This window comes from Perognathus longimembris, chromosome 22 (genome assembly GCF_023159225.1).
Source record: "Perognathus longimembris pacificus isolate PPM17 chromosome 22, ASM2315922v1, whole genome shotgun sequence".
Taxonomy (NCBI): Eukaryota; Metazoa; Chordata; class Mammalia; order Rodentia; family Heteromyidae; genus Perognathus; species Perognathus longimembris.
The window spans coordinates 18,450,008-18,466,493 of record NC_063182.1 but is presented as its reverse complement, the minus strand read 5'-3'; the positions used below and the strand labels follow the sequence as shown (position 1 = coordinate 18,466,493).

The window sequence follows — 16,486 nt, the reverse complement described above, 5'->3', positions numbered from 1 at the left end:
CAGAAAATAAAGATACATTGACTTCATATGTTTGAGTTGAGTTTGTTGTCCCCGTTGTTTGAAGCCTGAGATAGTAATAATAAATCTTTGTGGGAAGCTTCCTGAGGTATTTTTCTCTTAATAGAGTGGAAGAGAAGTTAGAATTCCAACTCTTTTCAAGGTCATGCCTCCAGTGAACTAAGACTTCTCTGTAGGCCACAACTCTTAAAGGTTTTACCATCTACAAAATCAGTACATTTTGGATTGAGACTTTAACACAAGTTTCCTTGGAGGAAATTGAAGAACCAAACTAAATAGGACAGCTTAGTTGACAACAATAATTCTAGACCTATGTTTTAAAGGTTTTGCTTTAAGGAGCTTCAGGAAATGAAGAAGTACCGAGAGAAGTTCTCAGGATTTTCTCTTTTATTGCATTGCTTTGTTTTGATTTCCTTAATGGGGAAATTAACAGCAAATTGAGTGCAGGTAAGGATTTGATTTATAGAAAAGGAAGATAAGAAGTACAAGGAGGACTTTTTTCTAGATCCATGTCTTTAAGTAGATGAAAGAAAAACCTAGTATGTAAGTGGTAAATTGGCTTCAGCATCTCACTTCTTACCCTAATGTTCCATTTTTGTTATTTTAATATCCATAGAAATTATGTGTTTAAAACCACGGGATTCATGTCTAACCAATTATTTTGTCATCCCCAATTCAGTCATCAGTTCTCATAATACTACTTTATGCATTGCAATAACATCATACTGAAATAATTTCCAAAGGGTAACCTTTAAATATCTTCACTCAAAAAAACCATTGGAGCTTTTTGAGACACACTACCCCTATAATTTCTTCCCTTTCACATAAATGACTTCATTTCTTTCCTAAGACTGGATTCATCACTTTAGTTGTTCACGTCATTATAAATATTCCTCTTCCTAAAAATCTCCTTCCTTTTTATTATACTCAATTGGGAAACCTCCAAACCTGATAAAAAGTAATGTACAAAAATTTTAAAAATATAAAATGATAGTGACAATCTTACATACATACGTAAATATATATATTATAAATATATATGTCTGTATATGTATATATGTATATATAGCATTCGTAGCAAGGTGGGCATTCTGAGTGTATGCCTCTAGTTAATTTACTTTCCCAGTACCCTAATTTACTTCACTGAACTTCAACACCTTTAAGTCTTCAACATCAACTAAGTCATAGAAAATGGTTCCCACTTTAAGAACAAGTAGACTTTTCGGTTGGAGTTTACAAACCTTCTTACACATATTTTAATATACATTCAACTTATTTTCTAAAAATAAATCCCTACCCCCTTCTAACTAAGAGCCATTTCTCCAAACTCTGCTCTGTACATATCCCTGTTGCTAAAAGTTGCCAACCATGTTGTAAGGCCAGTGATCAAGGAATGATTTTCTTTCTTCTCTTTGTACAGTACAACCAAGGGACCTTTATGGAACATGTTTTGTTTCACTCATTTTTCTTGACATTTCTATTGCTGGTGCAAGCTGGCTTACACTCTTTCAATTTCTAAATGGTGATACATCTTAAGGTCTTAGTTATTTCTTCATATCTATTAGCAAACTCTGATGTTTCTTATCTAGCTTTAAGATTCTCAAATTGATATCTTCAGTCTTAGTCTCTTTCCTGAAATTCAGATTTTTTAAATCAACTGCTCCCTCAGTGTTGGAACTGGATAGTTCATATGCTCTTACATCTAACAAAAAAGAACTTTTACAACATAAACTTAATTTGAGTTACCATTGGTTCCCCATCTCAGTAAAAAGTGCCATCATTTGTTCAATCACATGAAACTACAATTTACATATTACTTTTCAATTACTATTTTCCTCTCTACACATAATTCCATCTTTAAAGTGAAAACAAAAATTAATGAGATCTCATCATCTCCACTGTACTCCTCTATCCCAAATTTCTTTTATCTCCTTTAAACTACCTTGTGACTTACCTCATTGGTATTACTCCTTTCTATATGAACAAAGCTCTATGTGAACTTTGTTACATCACATTCAATTATTAATGTCTGTAAACACTCCCATAGTCCTTTGACATCCCCAGAATGAAATTTAAACATCAAGTACTCCTTTTCATCATTGAGGTCTTGTTTATTCGTCCAGTCTCATTTCATAATATGTTCCATAATATGTGTGGAACATAACATGTTCCACATGACAATTTATCCTCGGTGCCCTCCTTAAACTTGGAAGACTTCATCAGGGCTTATTCGTATCTCAGTTCTTAATGCTAACTATTCCTTTTGTCTGGAACAAGCCCTTGATCTTCTTGGAACTTGCTCCTTTGTTTGATTTATGACTGTCTTCAAAGATCATGGGCCTAGAAAGATTCTTTTCCTGACTAATCTATCTTTGGTATTTTCTCTTTCATGTAGGGTTCCTTTGTGTTATTCTATTCTTCTTAATTTGTAACCACTATAAGTTCAATTAAATAATGTACTAATTTGAGGTTTTCTTCTGTCTCTATCACTGGTATATAAGCTATAATAAGATAATAAATTGCTCTTATAAATGTATAACTCTTAGTAAACATTAAGTTACTTATGTGATAAATTAATGAGGAAATAAATTACCACAATTTTAACAAGTAATTTAAATGTAAATATTTCAGAATCAAACTATTGTCCCACCTTTTGGTACAATTTTTCCTAAATAGTATACTCAATTTTTCATTTCATGCAAAAAATCTGAACATAATTTTTTATATGTCAATCCAATGATTTCTGCAGTACAAATATAACTTTTATAAATCATTTTTATAATTCTTTGACTAAAAATCAAAGGTATCAAGTATATGAACTGAAGCATCTGGGCTGGGATTATGGCCTAGTGGTAAAGTGCTTGCCATTCATAATGAAGCCTTGGGTTCGATTCCTCTATACCAGATATATAGAAAAAGCCAAACATGGCACTGAGGCTCAAGTGGTAGAGTGCTAACCTTGAGCAAAAAAGAGGCCAAGAACAGTGCTCAGGCCCTGAGTTCAAGCCTCAGGACTGGCCCCCCGGCAAAACAACGAAGCATCTCTGTGAATTTAATATAGTCCTTACAAAGCACAAACTGAACTGAATCGCAATCATACAAGATTCTATTTATAATTTTGGCTAAGGGATAAACAGAATTTCACTTAATTTAGTAAAAGAGGAGAAACTTGGATTGTTTTGGAGGTTACACAGTCAACAAACTTTTAAGAACGCTTTTGTATGATAAGAAATTGTACTGGGCTTTGTGTTTTATTTGTGGACAATACAGGAGATGAAATGAAAGTGCCCTACAAGAAGAGCTTTATAATTTATTTGCTGCTTTAAATGTATTTACATAAGATTTCTCAGAAATATCTGAACCACATATGAATTTGAATATGTTTATAAAACTAACAACATATGCTTGGAGAAGGAAAGAAAACATAAAATAATTATTTTTAAAGGGGACCAGTTTACTAATATTTCCTGAGTTGTAAAAGTAGAACTAGCAGTGGAGAAAGTGATGCCTACAGGGAAAGGTGTATATTCTACAAAAGAAAAGAATATGATGCCATGACTAACTAGGCTACTTCAGTGAAAAATAGAAATGTTAATAAGGCCTCAATGCAGAAAAAGTGAGTTTAGGCTAAAGTCAAGTCAGCTTTCACTCCATTTTCAAAACCAACAAGAATATTCCAAGGCTAGATACCCTAGATCAAATTTGGTCATCTTCCAAAGTTCATTAGAATTGCAAGAATTCCTGACAAATAGCAGCTTAGCTCTCTCAATTACAAACTACATGAAACTCAAAATATTCTAGCAATGAGGATTTGGATGTATGCAGATAGAGATAGATAGATGCATGCATACATACATACATACACACATAAATATATACATACGCACATATGCATATATTTACGTATACATATATTTATATGTGCATATTTCAAAAGTAAGATGGAATTGAAGCAGAAATTTCATTTACCCTAAATGCATTGATTTTTTATATACAAGTATCCTTAGTTAACTACTATTTAAAGTAGTACCAAGTGTCCCCTAATCCTACAAGTTGTCTCCTAATACTCCTTCTCCATGGATCTGTTATTATGTCTTCTGTATTATTTAGGCATACAATAATTTATCTGCCCTTTTTTTTTGTTTTACTCCCCATTTTTAATCTTTAAATTATTTAGAACCAGAATTAGGAAAAATCATACCCATCTGATTCACTAATTTGTTACTATTTTTTCTGTCTACCTTTCTTGAAAATAAATGATAGAGTTATTTCTTTTCTCTTCAGTTTTATTTTGAAAGTCTATTTTTAAAGTATATTGACATTTAAAATTCAATTTTCCTTTCTCTATTTTAATGAAATGGTTAGTATTTTGACACCAGGTTTTACATAATTTTTAACTTGGAAATATCCTAGCAGGAATATATTATTGCATTAGTATATGAAAAGTTGTCCTCTTTTCTTAAGAATTCAGGGTATTACATTTATAGATGTACCATAATTTATTTAACCTATATTTTTCTGATGGAACCAAGGCTTGTTTCGGTCCTTTTACCAAAGCCATCTAGGCCACACTAAATAGTCTTTAGGATATATGAACCATAATTATGAGAAATTTCAAAAAATGTGATTTTAATAAATTATCCATATAAGACATATGCACATCTCTTGCATTTGTGTAAAAAACACTCTAAAACATATATATATATGCACAACTTTGTGAATGCACAAAGCAAGAATATATGTAAGAGGTTCATTCATATCAAAGAAAGCACAAGCTGAGTTGATAGAAATACCATGAGATTGAGTTTTTATTTTTTAACATTTTGTGTAACATACATTTATGGTTTGTATTTTTATTGTGATTCTTTCCTTCTATCTATTGAAAAAGTAAGTTTTAAATATTACTTGGCAGTATGATTCAGTATCCTTATTAGTAAGCTTGAAGTCTAAAAATGTTAGAAAATTCATTCTGAAATGTGTTGTATGGGCCCAATATATAACTTCACTGAGTCTTATAGCATTTAGACATTTACAAAGCCATGATTAACTCAGAATAAGTGAGGAAATATCTAGCCTGGATGAGAACTAGGTCTGGAACACTAATCCCAAGGCATAGCCCATACTCAACTAGATCAACAAATCCCTGAATGTTAGAGTGAAATCCTAAAAGGAAATCACCACTGAGAACATTTTTCAATGTCTGTCACTGTGAGAGAGCTTAGTAATACAGTGTGAGAACTGGCCTTTCCCCCAGGACCGGATATAACATTTAAAAATAGCTCTTTATTGCATGGTTTAGGACACTCTAAACTGAGTAACAATTGTTTCCCACAAGGAAGACAGTGATCGTTCCAGGAAGAATGTTTGCTACACTCTGATCTCTCTCCATTATTTTTTTAATTAACATAAAAGGGATGGAGAGGGGGAGGCCATGCATGTTTGTGCCTTTGAATGAAGCTGGCTTTTCCATCTCTTCCATAGCCTCCATCCAGGTCAGACATGACAAGAATCAATTAGTGAAAATTCATGAGAAAATTGCCTTCAATTCTGCACTATCATACAGCCCAATGACTTTTAAACCTGTTGATCTTTCCTGCTTTTTCTTGGTTTGAACCATCTGGCTGTATCTTAGATAAGGAAGATGTAAAAGAAAGCTGAAATTTGACTTAAGAAAAGTACCTGGGGGAAAGAGGAAACAATCTTAGTTTTAGGAAAAGATACAAAAATGCATATAAAAGAGTATATAATAATTGTAAATATATATAACGTACCTTCAAACATACGCAATGGCATCTATTAATGGTAAAGGGCCCTGAGGGATGGTTCCGATATGGGCAGAATTCTGAGAAAATGAAAGGTTTCAGTACCTGGTTTCAGTGCAGTCCCTAACAAAGCAGCACTCACGAAGGAGCCTTAAAGTTGGAAACAATGGACCATTGCTACATCAACCTTCAGAAGCATGGAGACAAACATGGCCAAAGCAAGTTAATGCTGCTTTAGGCAACAATCTGTCAGCTGAATAAAGTTGCTGGTTTCACATAGCCAATTAGTTCTATGTCATGAAATGTTCTTTCTCCCTATTAGATATCAGTGTAATTCTCACCAACACAGCACAGAGTCAGCCAAATGTAGCCTCACACTTAGAGTTTAACAAAGTATTTAAAAATTGCTTCTCTGGGAAATAAAACTAGGCGCCTAACTGAGCACAAGCTTATTAAAAATTTTGTTAACATAAAGGTAGTATGGGACTCAATTTACAATAATAGTGAAGTGATTCTATAAGACATTACTGTGTTTTTTTTCTTATTTATTGTCAAAGTGATGTACAAAGAGGTTATAGTTTCATACTTTAGGCCTTGGGTACATTTCCTGTACTGTTCCCTCATTCTCCCTTCCCCCCTCCCCCTTTCCCTCTCCCCCCATGAGGTGTTCAGTTGGTTTACACCAAATGGTTTTGCAAGTATTGCTTTGTAGTCATTTGTCTTTTTATCCTTTGTCTCTTGATTTTGTTGTTCCCTTTCACGTCCCTAGTTCTAATACTGGTATATACAATATCCAGTGTACTCAAATGAGATACAGTGATAGGGCAGGTAGAACCACAGGAAGGGGATACAAGAGGATCATCAACAATAGAAGCTACATTTTCACATGGCATGTTGAAAGTGATTACAACAGTGATATAACAGTCATTTCCATAACATGGAGTTCATTTCACGTAGCATCCTCTTATGTGTTCATAAGGTCATAGCTATTGGGTTCTTGTGATCCTCTGCTGTGACTTGCCTAAATCTGTGCTAATTATTCCCTATGAGGGAACACATAGAGTCCATGTTCCTTTGGGTCTGGCTCACTTCACTTAGTATAATTTTTTCCATGTCCTTCCATTTCCTTACAAATGGGGCAATGCCAATCTTTCTGATAGAGGCATAAAATTCCATTGTTTATATGTTCCACATTTTCCTGATCCATTCATCTACTTAGGGGTATCTCGATTGGTTCCATATTTTGACAATGACAAATTGTATTGCCATGCACATTGTTGGGATGGTGGCTTTAGTGTGTTCTTGTTTGAGGCCTTTGGGATAGATGCCCAAATGTGGGGCTGCTGGGTCATGGAGGGGCTCTATGTTTAGGTTTCTGACGAATCTCCATAGGGCTTTCCAGAGTGGCTGTACAAGTTTACATTCCCACCAACAATGAAGTAGGGTTCCCTTTGGCCACATCCCCTCCAACATTTACTATTGTTAGTATTCTTGATAAAGGATATTCTTACTGGGGTGAGGTGGAATCTCAATTTTTTTTGGTTTGCATTTCTTTTATGGCCAGTGATATAGAGCACTTTTTTTATATGTCTCTTGGCCATTCTCATTTCATCAGAGAAGTCTCTTTTTAAGTCTTTAGCTCACTTGTTGAGGGAGCTGTTGTTTTTTTGCGGTTTTGTTTTGGAGGAATTTAATTTTTTTAGTTCTGCATATATTTTAGATATGAGGCCTTTGTCCATTGTACGACCAGTAAAGATCTTTTCCCAATATGTGGGCTTTCTGTTTATCTTGCGAGCTATGTCCTTTGCCCTGCAGAATCTCTGCAGTTTGATGCAATCCTATTTGTCCATCCTTTCCTTGATTTGTAGCATTTCTGGGTCTTTGTTAAGGAAGTTTCATCCTGTACCCAGGAGCCCAATCAAAGTTGGTTCAATATACGCAGGTCAATTAATGTAACCCACCACATCAACTGGAGCAAGGTAAAGAATCACATAGTTATATCTCTAGATGTGGAAAAGGCGTTTGATAAAATCCAGCACCCATTTATCATAAAAGCTGTGGAAAAATTGGGATTCCAGGGAACACTCCTGAATATAATAAAGGCAGTCTATGACACACCAACAGCAAGCATAATTCTTGATGGTGAAAATCTAATGGCATTCCCTTTAAAATCCGGAGCAAGAGAGGGATGTCCCCTCTCTCCCCTCTTCTTCAACATAGTGCTAGAATTCCTAGCCAGAGCAATTAGGCAAGAAGAAAATACAAAGGAGATACCAATAGGAAAAGAAGAAGTTAAACTTTCTCTCTTTGCAGATGACATGATCCTATACCTAAAGAACCACATAGACTCTCCTCCCAAGCTACTTGAGCTGATACAAAACTTTGGCAAAGCAGCAGGATATAAAATAAACCCTCAAAAATCAACTGCCTTTCTATATGCTAATGACCTGAAGACCAAGGCTGAAATCAGGAAAGCAACTCCTTTTGCAATAGCCTCAAAAAATGTAAAATAACTAGGAATAACCTTAACCAAGGAAGTGAAAGACCTCTTTGATGAGAACTTTAAAAACATAAAAAACAAAATTAAGGCGGAACTAAAGAAATGGAAAAACCTCCCATGCGCCTGGATTGGGAGGATTAATATAGTCAAAATGGCAATATTGCCAAAGGCTATCTACAAATTCAATGCAATACCCATTAATATCCCATCACTATTTTTTAATGAAATAGAGGAAGCAATCCAGAAATTCATATGGAACTATAAAATACCATGAATAGCAAAAATAATCCTAAGCAGAAAGAACAGTGCTGGAGGAATTATAATACCAAAGTTCAAGCTGTATTACAGGGCTATAGTAATAAAATCAGCTTAGTATTGGAACTAAAACATGCCTGAAGACCAATGGAACAGAACTGAAGACCCAGCAATGAACCCACAGAACAATTGATAAAGGAGCTAAAAAAAAATTGTATGGAAGAAAGATAGCCTCTATCAAATGGTGCTGGCAAAATTGGTTCAACACCTGCAACAAACTAAAACTAGATCCTTATATATCACCCTGCACCAAAATCAATTCCAAATGGATCAAAGACCTCGAAATTAAACTAGATACCCTGAAAACACTAAAAGAAGGAGTATAAGACATTTCTGCATGGACTCATTTGTCCATGATGCATGTGAGCGATTTTATTGAGTCAGAGAACAGTTTTCAATCATTTGAAGATATTTTCTTAATTTTTGTTCTGTTCATAATGCATAAAAGCCAAACAAGACATTTGCATTTAGTCTTCCTGGTCAGTATTTTCTCCATTGTTTTTTGTTTGTTTGTTTGTTTGTTTTGTCATGGAACTTGAACTCTGGCTGTGGGCACTGTCCCTGAGCTCTTCAGCTCAAGGCTAATGCTCTGTCACTTGAACCACAGCATCACTTCCAGTTTTCTGGTGGTTAATTGTAGACAAGTGTCTCATGGACTTTCCGACTCAGGCTGGTTTTGAACCGCAATCCTGAAATCTCAGCCTCCTGAGGTGTGAGCTATAGGCATCTGGCTCAATTGTTTTCTTTTTTTTTTTTTCATTTATTTTTAGGCCTTTATTTTTGTTAAATTTAGTTCAGTGCCCAGTGATACAAGTAAAGACTTTTCTGGACTCTTAGTATGAGCTGAGCATAGATGACAGTGTCACGCTGTTGCAATGTACTGTATTCTAGAAATAAGCAGTGGGTGGACTGGGAATGTCCCTTAGTGGTAGAGTGCTTCCCTGGCATGCACAAGACCCTGGGTTCGATTCCTCAGCACCACATAAACAGAAAAAGCTGAAAGTGGTGCTGTGGCTCAAGAGGTAGAATGCTATCCTTGAGCAAAAAGAAGCCAGGTACAGTGCTCAGGCCCTGAGTCCAAGTCCCTGCACTGGAAAAAAAAAAGAAGAAGAAATAAATAAAGGGTGGGTACAAAAGGAGAGCTAGGTACACAATGTGAAAAAGTGATATTTAAACTGTGCCATAGAAGATTATGGAGGAAATGGGATGATCAAATTATTCAAGACCCCAAATTAATGATATATGAATTGTGGTTGTACTAAAGTTGGATTCTGAAACAGTTTGTCATTTAGATTGAGAGCTACATAACTATAATTTAAAAAGTGGTTTAATTACAATTAAACTTTTGTTTCATTGTTTTATTCTGGTAAATAGAAACATGATAATCAACTTTTGTCATGGACAGTTCAATATAAATTAGGTAAAATATTCATTATTAATTCAATATTTATTCACTGCACTATTATTGACTTTTACAATTTTTCCATTAAATGACCATTTATACATAAACAGTGGTTAATGGTCAAAACAAGTTTGAGATTAATTTACAAATATAAGACATAAAGACTAGCTTATCACTATTCCTACCAAAGTTAATATGTAATTGTTAGTCTGTACATTCTCCAAGCAAGTAATGCTAACATTACCACTTCCTCAGACTTCCTAGGGGAGCATTACTTTTAACTATAGCTCTCCTAATGAAACTAAATTTTATTAAGTTCATATTTTATTTTTCTTTTTTTTTCTGTCATTGCTAAGGATAAAATGAACCCATGGCCTCATGGCCCAGGAAAGCACTCTACGACTGAGTTAGACCTCAAGCCCTCAAACTGACATCCTAATATTTTTACAATCATGTAAAAAGATTATTAAAGTGACCTGAAAGATTATTAAAGTGACTTTAATTACCACCATTAGGTCTTAAGACAATTTTTCTCAATACCTGTGAGGGAGGGAGGAAAGGAACAAGTAGCAGGACACTAGCTTTGCAAGTATGAATCCCTGAGTTTCTACCCTAGTACTACCAAAAAGGTTTCTTGTTTTTCTGCCTCATAGACTGATTAAGATGGTGCTACATCAGCCTTGTTAACTAGGATGTTCACCTTCAATTCTTCCTTATCATTTTTCTAAGTCCTCAACTAACCATTTTATACATTTCTTATGCTTCCAAGTTTGTTTTTTAATTTCATCCTTGCTACTCATATGCTTCTTGGTGACCGATTATCCACATCTAATCTGTTTATCTTTGCAGCCCATGGGGTCTTTGTACCAGTGTCATTCACTTTGTATGTATCTGATTGTTTATTGACACTAGGGTCTGGTTTCATACGGTTCCTTTGTAGTCATTAAGAGATTTATGAAAATACATAAGAAGACACACAGATATATACACAATGACTGAAAAGTCCTTCATTTCCTTTTGTGGTTTTCTGAGAGACTAAGGCTCAAAAAAGGAGGCTTCCATGGGTCTGGGCTCAGTAATTGAAGCCAAGAGGTCTATCTTCTCATAATGCTCCTTTTATTATCTCCTTATTGGTCTGAGAAAGCTGTAGGAAAATGACAGCTTTATTACTATTTCTGCCTTCAGATGTTGCAAACTTTCTCAAAAAGGAAGCTCATGTGGAAGCTACTGCTTTGGATTGTCTGGATAAGGAAGTCTAGACTATAAGAAATGTATCCAGTGCCTAACGTATGAAACTGTAACCTTTCTGTACATCAGTTTGATAATAAAAATTCGAGAAAAAAAAAGGAAGTCTAGACTACAGTCCAGATGCTGTGATAATTCCAGCATTGCTAAAGTTGCAGGATATAAAATAAACCCTCAAAAATCAATGGCCTTTCTCTATGCTAACGACCCGAAGACCTAGGCTGAAATCAGGAAAGCAATTCCTTTTGCAATAGCCCCCAAAAACATAAAATACCTAAAAATAACCTTAACCAAAGAAGTAAAAGACCTCTTTGATGAGAACTTTAAAAGCTTGAAAAATGAAATTACGTCAGAACTAAGGAAATGGAAAAACCTCCCATGCTCCTGGATTTGGAGGATTAATATAATCAAAATGGCAATATTGCCAAAGGCTGTCTACAAATTCAATGCAATACCCATCAATATCCCAACACCATTTTTAATGAAATAGAGGAGGCAATCCAGAAATTCATATGGAACAATAAAAGACCTAGAATAGCAAAAACAATCCTAAGCAGACAGAACAGTGCTGGAGGAATTACAATACCCAACTTCAAGCTGTATTATAAAGCTATAGTAATAAAAACAGCTTGGTATTGGCACCAGAACAGGCCTGAAGACCAATGGAACAGAATTGAAGACCCACAAATGAACCCACAGAACTACGCCTACTTAGTCTTTGATAAAGGAGCTAAAACAATAGTTTGGAAGAAAGATAGCCTCTTTAACAAATGGTGCTGGCAAAACTGGCTCAACACATGCAACAAACTAAAACTAGATCCTTATATATCACCCTGCAACAAAATCAATTCCAAATGGATTAAAGACCTCGAAATCAAAATAGACACCTTGAAAACACTAAAGGAAGGAGTAGGAGAAACACTTGGGCTCCTTGGTGCAGGACAGAACTTCCTTAACAAAGACCCAGAAAGGCTACAAATCAAAGAAAGGTTGGACAAATGGGAATGCATCAAACTGCAGAGCTTCTGCACGGCAAAGGACATAGCTCGCAAGATAAACAGAAAGCCCACAGACTGGGAGAAGATCTTTACCGGCCATTCAGTGGACAAAGGCCTCATATCTAAAATATATGCAGAACTAAAAGAATTACCTTCCTCCAAAACAAAACCGCAAAGAACCAATAGCCCCCTCATCAAGTGGGCTAAAGACTTACAAAGAGACTTCTCTGATGAGGAAATGAGAATGGCCAAGAAGCATATGAAAAAGTGCTCTACATCACTGGCCATAAAAGAAATGCAAATCAAAACAACATTGAGATTCCATCTCACCCCAGTAAGAATGTCATAATCAAGAAAACTAACAATAACAATTGTTGGAGGGGATGTGGCCAAAAGGGAACCCTACTTCATTGTTGGTGGGAATGTAAACTGGTTCAGCCATTCTGGCAAGCAGTATGGATATTCCTCAGAAGGCTAAATATAGAGCTTCCCTATGACCCAGCAACCCCTCTTTTGGGTATCTATAAATCACAATAAAGCCACCAGCACAACAATGTTCTTCGCAGCGCAATTTGTCTTAGATAGAATCTGGAACCAATCCAGATGCCCCTCAGTAGATGAATGGATCAGGAAAATGTTGTACATATACACAATGGAATTTTATACCTCTATAAGAAAGAATGACATTGTCCCATTTTTTAAGGAAATGGAAGGACTTGGAAAAAAAATATACTAAGTGAAGTGAGCCAGACCCAAAGAAACATGGATTCTATGGTCTCCCTTATTGGGAATAATTAGCACAGGTTTAGGCAAGTCACAGCAGAGGATCACAAGAGCCCAATAGCTATACCCTTATGATTGCATAAAACAATGCTAAGTGAAATGAACTCCATGTTATGGAAATGATTGCTATATCACAGTTATGACTACTTTCAGTGTCCCATGTGTATCTGTAGCTTCTACTATTGATGATGTTCTTGTATCACTTTCCTGTGGTTGTATCTACACTATCTCTATAATCTTATCTGAGTGTATTGGAAACCGTCTATACTGGTATTAGAACTAGGAAATTGAAAGAGAATACCAAAATTGAGAGACAGGGTAAAAAAAGACAAACAACTACAAAAGTAATACTTGCAAAACTCTTTGGTGTAAATGAACTAAACACCTCATGGGGGGAAAGGAAAAGGGGGAGGAGCATGGGGAGAAGGAGGGACGAGGTAACAAACAGTACAAGAAATGTATCCAATGCCTAACATATGAAACTATAACCTCTCTGTACATCAGTTTGATAATAAAAATTTGGAAAAAAAAAAAGAATTCCAGCATTGCTGATGCAGCCACTGACTTATGGAACACAGCTGAGTTTGCAAGGGTCACTCAAAGTGAAGACTGGCAGAATGTAAAGAACTATGTTTTGAATAAGGAAGGCAGAAACTAGCCCATATTTGCATACTTCAACCCTGTGAAAGGTTGGATGTTCTTAGGTAATAGTTTCAGAAGGAAGATCTGAGCTGTACAGGACACATGAAGGTTGTCTTATCCAATGATATAGCTAGAAACTCCAGTAGTTAACAGGAAAAGTTAAGTGTGGATGAATCTGGCAGTCTACCAGGTTTGAAGTGGATATGAAGCAGGTATGGCTAAAAATTTCTGGTCTTTGTGGTTAGTTTTGGCCTCTTTGCAAGGAGATTTTGGCAGAGGGCCTTATATCTCTGCTGTTGTCTTCTTTTGAGTATAACTTCAATCACCTATCAATCCACTAGGTGACCCAGCAGGACACAGCTGATGTCCCATAGCCGCCTTGCTACCATTTCATTTCACCCCTGGGAAGAGACCCATACCACTTGGCAGTCACTGAAATGTTTGCCACTTAGGTGCTCAAGACCTTCGTTAGGGTGCAGTACAGGCTTGTCTGGGCTCGCTGATGAGGAGTTTTGATGAAGAAGGAGAACACCTGCCACATCAAACTGGTGACAGTTAAGTGCCAAGTCAATTCAGATTTGACCGTGCCAGGGTGGCCGGAATATAACATGAAAGCCCTTCAGCCTCCTGTGCAGTTCCTGGGTGAAGAGAATGCTCCCTAACTTGCTATGAGAGTAAGCCAGACCTGCACTGTAGAATTTTTCCCCCTGCAGATCATGGAAGTGGATCCTTCCCAAGTAATGTGGCAGGGAAGATACATTTACTACCCTTGATGGGGCTGACTCCTTCAGCTTCACGAGCAGCACATGTGTCAGGAGGAAGTGTCCCAAGTGGTTGACTCCCATGTGCATCTCAAAGCCATCTGCTGTCTTAGAGTAGGAACACATCATCACTCCCACATTGTTCATCAGAATATGGAAGTGCTTTTCCTCTGCTGAGAAGTCTACAGCAAAAGCTCGAATAGACTTAGTATCAGACAGATCCAGTTTCCGCACCAACATCTATTGGTTCGCTGTCAAGCCTTTGATGTCCTTGGCCACCAATTCTCCCTTTTGCACATCTTGGCAAACTAGATATATGCAGGCTCCTCTTTGAGCCAGTTCTTTGGCGGTCTCCTTCCCGATGCCTGCGTTGGCTCCAGTGACTACAGCTACTTTTACTGAAAGCTGGACAGTAGATGTGCACACCCCAAAGGACAGCATCCTCCTGATTTGGGGCACAGCCACATATAAGTCGAAGGGGAGCAGAAGGAGCAGGAGCCGGAACAGCAGCAGGAGGCCGACCATGTCTGCAAGACGGCACCCTGGAGGAGGATCTCATTTGTTTTCTTAAGAACAGATAATCAACAACAGTAATTCAAATCAAAGTATTAAAATTTAGTCATTTTCATAGTCCAAAAGCTCTCACAATGGCCACATTAAGCTTCTACTCTGACATCAATGAACAGAGACGAAGAACTGATGACCATGACACACAATTATATACTATTATGTACTATTTCTACTGTGTGTTGTAGAAGACCTCAGCTACCTGATGAGCATGAATGAGCATGCACAGCATGTGAACAAGAAAATGATGTTTTGAAATTTATTGCTTATTTTGGTACACTTATCTCATTGTAAGCTTGCATGATTAAGAATTTAAAATAATTCTTAGCAACAACCTTTGGTTTTGCTTATCCTAATTTGTTGACTAGGACCTAAGAAAATAATACTCTTTGTTGTTAGGCAGAGACAACCCGTAAACATAACTCCACATTTTTAGATGAACACTTGAAGTCCATTTAACTGGAAAAGAGCAAATGTAAAGTAGCTCAGTTAGAAGCAGTGGCATAAACTTAAAAATCTGCAGAACATACTCAGAAATCACCTTTGGAATCATCAGAAACTGTCTACTTTAGTAAGTGAGACATTTAAACTTAACATCCATTTAATCAGTAAACAATAAAAGTGAAGGAAATGTTTATAGTTATTGCAAAGATTCTTTCTTTTCCCATTACAAAGCTTTTGAGGTTAATGTCCTTGCTTCTGATTAGGTATGATTACACTTAAGGAGTGAATTATAAAATAGAAACCTGGAAATGTATATGTTAAAAGACAAGTTGCTTTGTGAAATTGGAGAAGTATACTTACTATTTGTTCATTCACCAACATTTTCTTTAAAACATCCAGGGTGTTATCCATCAGAAATGCTTTTTTAAAAAAAATTCATTTCTTTGTTGTTAAAGTGATGTACAAAGGGGTTACAGTTTCATACGTAGGGCACTGAGTACATCCAACTTGTTACCTCCTCTCTCATTTTCCCACCACCTTCCCTGCTCCCCATTTCCCTCTTCCTGCCATGAGTTGTGCAGTTGGTTTACACCATATAGTTTTGTAAGTATAGCTGTTTCATTAGTTTCTCTTTTTATTCTTTTCCTTTCAATTTTGGTATTTCCTTTCCCTTCCCTAGTTCCAATACATACATATATATATATATATATATATATATATATATATATATATATATATATATATATATATATTATCCAGGATACCAAAATCAGTTACAGTGACATCAGGTGTAAAACCACGGGAAAGAAAGACAAAAGAAAATGGGCATAATTTCACATGGTATGTTGAAAATAACAACAACAATGATAAAGCACTTGTTTCCATAACTGGAGTTCATTTCATCTTATGTGTTCATATGGACATAGATATTAATTGATGCTGGAGGTGATGTGGCCAAATGGGAACTCTACTACTCTGTTGGTGGGGATGCAAACTAGTTCAACCACTCTGGAAAGCAGTATGGAGGTTCCTCAAAAGGCTAAACATAG

General features: G+C 36.1%; 1 pseudogene; it reads right to left on the bottom strand.

The window, feature by feature from the left end:
• Positions 1-13,562: 13,562 nt before the first annotated feature.
• LOC125339976 lies at positions 13,563-14,952 on the bottom strand (annotated as a pseudogene).
• Positions 14,953-16,486: the final 1,534 nt, after the last annotated feature.